The sequence below is a fragment of the Mustela nivalis genome (assembly GCF_964662115.1).
Source record: "Mustela nivalis genome assembly, chromosome: 16".
NCBI lineage: Eukaryota > Metazoa > Chordata > Mammalia > Carnivora > Mustelidae > Mustela > Mustela nivalis.
In genome coordinates, this window is record NC_139035.1 from 15,445,049 (window position 1) to 15,449,080 (window position 4,032).

Here is a 4,032-nt window from a genome sequence, read left to right on the forward strand (position 1 = left end):
TTAAAAAACAATAACAACAGAAAATATATTCTATGATTATAATGGAATAGAATTAGAAATCAACAAAAGAAAAACTGGAAAACTCACAAATACCTGGAAATTGTACAGCATACTGTTAAGCAACCAATAGGTCAAGAACAAAATCACAAGGGAAATTAGAAATACTAAGACAAACGAAAACAAAAACACTACATACCAAAAGCTATGTCATGCCTCAAAAGCAGTGTTCACAAGGAAATTTAGAGTTGTAAATAATTATAATTAAATATACATTTGGGGCATCTGGCTGGCTTAGTCAGAAAAGTCATGCAACTCTTGCTCTTGGGGTTGTCAGTTCAAGCCCCACACTGAGTGTAGAGATTACTAAATAAATAAACTTAACAAAATACAGTTACTAAACCAAAAACCACAGTTACCTTTAAAGAACTAGAAAAAAGAAGAGCAAACTAAACCCAACACAAAAAGGATAGAAATCATAAATACTAAAGTGCAGATTAAAGGAAATAAACATTAAGAAATAGAATTAACAAAGCCAAAGTTTGAGAAGATCAACAAACCTGACAAAAATGTCACAGGACTGAACAACAACAAAAAGATTCTGAAAATAAGATAGGTCATTATTAAAGATCTTACAGAAATAAAAAGGACTATAAGAAATACTATGAACAACTACATGCCAACAGATGAGATAACCTAGATGAAATGGATAAATTCCTAGAAAAACAAACTACTGAAAGTTATATAGAAGAAACAGAAAATTTCAACAGACCTATTACAAGCAAAGAGATTTAATCAGAAATTTAGAAAAAAAAATTCCCCCAAATAGAAAAGCCCAGGACCAGATGGTTTTCCTGCTGAATTCTACTAAACATTTTTAAAAAGAATTAACACATCCTTTCCAAACTGTTCACAAAAAGTAGAAGAGAGGTGAAACTTCCTACTTCTTTGTATGGAGCCAACATTACCCCGATACCAAAGACAGATAAAAATAGCACAAGAAAAGAAAACTACAGGGAGCGATATTAGAAAGAGGGCAGAACAGGAAGACCTAGACCCTTCTTCTTACAAAAACACATCGATTCAACAACAATGCATGGAAAAATTCCTCTTGAGGGAAATCCAGAAACTAAATGATAGTTTCCTGCATCCTGAGTGAATACAAAACCAGACTCCTCAAAGCTGGTAAGGAGATTTGGAACATACCAGAATATCCACCCCTGGCACAGCAGCATACAATAGACAGCAGCATACAATAGCTCCCAGCTTCTGCCAAGGGAGGAAAGAACTGGTTCAAGCATCCAGTACTCCAATTTTTCTGAGGGTACTCCCCCAAAGGACTGTCTTCAGTCTTGCCAATCTTGGATCTCAGAGAGTCCCTCCATATTTAAGTGTCTGAGGGAGAATGGAGATAGCTGCTCCCCTTGGCTCATCAAAGAGTGAGCAGACAAAAACCACAGCTGACTGCAGGAGTTGCTCTGCTGTCTAAAGCCACAGCTCTTCTGGGGGCTACCCAATGGACTGGCTTCTGACTTATGTGCCCTGGAGTGCTGATGTACCTGGCATAATCTTGCTGCACAGAAGCTGGTAAGAACAGAGATGGAGACTTGGGATGGCAGTCACTATAGTACCCCTCCAAGTTCAGCACAGAGTGAATGAATGAAAAAGCCCAGATGCAAGCTTCTTCCTAGAGGGGAAAAGAATGACACTGAATCTCCAGCAACCCAATTTTCTCAGAAGTGCCCAAGGAATTGACTTTAGTTTTGCTTGTCCTTGTGCACTGACAGAACTTGGTGTACCCTAGATGCCTGCAAACTGCGAAGAACAAAGAATGTGAGCTGGACTAGAACATGGGTTCAAGAGGCTCCCAGAATCTCTGGTTGAGCTAATTGGTAAAGCTTTCTCCAGTACAAGGCCAATCTATGAAGACTGGGGGAGTACCTACTTTTTCTAATGCACAAGAGTTGAGAAAAATGAAGAATCAGAAAAAGATGTTCCTATATTAAGAACACATAGGGGTCTCTGGGTGGCTCAGTCAGCTAAGCGTCCAACTCTTGGTTTTTTGCTCAGGTCATGATCTCAGGGTCATGATATCGAACCCCAGTTCCCCGATCAGCAAGGATTTAGCTTAAGATTCTCTCCCTCTCCCACTAATCCTCCCCTGGAAGTGCTCACACTCTCTCTTAAAAAATAAAGTAAGAGACGCCTGGGTGACTCAGTGGGTTAAGCCTCTGCCTTCTGCTCAGGTCATGATCCCAAGGTCCTGGGATCAAGCTGCGCATTGGGCTCTTTGCTTGGCAGGGAACCTGCTTCCCCCTCTCTCTGCCTGCCTCTCTGCCTACTTGTGATCTCTCTCTGTGTCAAACAAATAAATAAATCTTTTTTAAAAAAGTAAAATAAAATAAAGAATATATAAAAAATTTTTGAAACTCAACATCAAAAAGACAAACAACTTAATTTTTTAAATAGCGAAGGGTTTGAATAGATATTTTTCCAAAAAATATGTACCAATGGCTGATAAGCACATGAAAAGATACTTAACATTATCATTCATTAGGGAAAAGTAAATCAAAACAAAGAGATGACACATCACACCCACTGATTATAAGCAAAACATGGACAATAGCAAGTGTTAGTAAGGATTTGGAGAAATTGGACACTTACACCTTGCTGGTAAGAATGTAAAATGGTGCACCACTTTTGAAAATGCACTGGCAGTTCCTCAAAATGCTAAACATAGAGTTACCATATGACCCAGCAATTCTCCAACTAAGTATATCACGGAGGGCATTCAAAACATATATATACACACAAAAATGTGTACAAGACTATTTTGAGCATTATTTATAAGAGTTAATAAATGAAAACAACCCAAATAGGGGTACCTGGGTGGCTCAGTGGGTTAAGCCTCTGTCTTCAGCTCAGGTCATGATCTCAGGGTTCTGGGATCAAGGCTCTCTACTCAGCAGGGAGCATCAGGCTCTCTAATCAGCAGGGAGCCTGCTTCTCCCTCTCTCTGCCTGCTGCTCTGCCTACTTGTGATCTCCTCTGTCAAATAAATAAATAAAATCTTTTAAAAAAAGAAAGAAAGAAAGAAAGAAAGAAAGAAAGAAAGAAAGAAAGAAAGAAAGAAAGAAAGAAAGAGAATAACCCAAATACCCATCAACTGGTGACAGATAAGCAAAATAAGGTATAGCATGCCACAGAATATTACTTGGCCATAAAAAAGGAATGAAGCGCTGATACCAGTTATAACATGGTTGAACCTTGTCAACTTTATGCTACATGAAAAGCCAGACCAAGAAACCACATATTGATGATTCTGTTTATACGAAATATCCAGAAGAGACAAATCTACAGAAACATCAAGGAAATTAGTTGTCACCAGGAGTTGGGGGAGGGCATAAAGAACTGCTAATACATAAGGCGGGGTCTCTCCCTTTGGTTTCCAAAATGTTCTGAAATTAGATGGTGGTGATGGTTGCGAAATTTTGTGACTATACTAAATCTAGATTGTAGATATCATATGAATTGTATCTCAGTATAAAGAAAAATAAATCTTATATGGAATAGTTTTTTACTTACAGAAAAGTTGTGACAATATTGCACAGTTTCCGTATACTCTAAATCTTATTTTCTATGATTAACATCTTCTATTAGTATTACTATTAGTATTTGTCACAGCTCATGAACCAATATTGGTACATTATTATTAACTAAAGTCCATACTTACTAACATTACCTTGGTTGTCACCTACTGTCGTGTTAGGGTACCACATTAAATATAATCATCATGTCTCTTTAGCCCTCTCTTTACTCTGACAATGTCTTAGATTTCTCTTATTTTTGATGACTCCAATAGTTTGGACATGCGCTGTTATGGGCTTTGTAGAATGTCTCTCAGTTAGGATTTGTCTGATGTTTTTCTCATAATTAGACTGAACTTATGTGTTTCTGGGAGGAAGACTATATAGGCAAAGGCTCTTCTCATCATATTATATCAAGGTTATCGTACTAGCAATACAACTTTTCTGG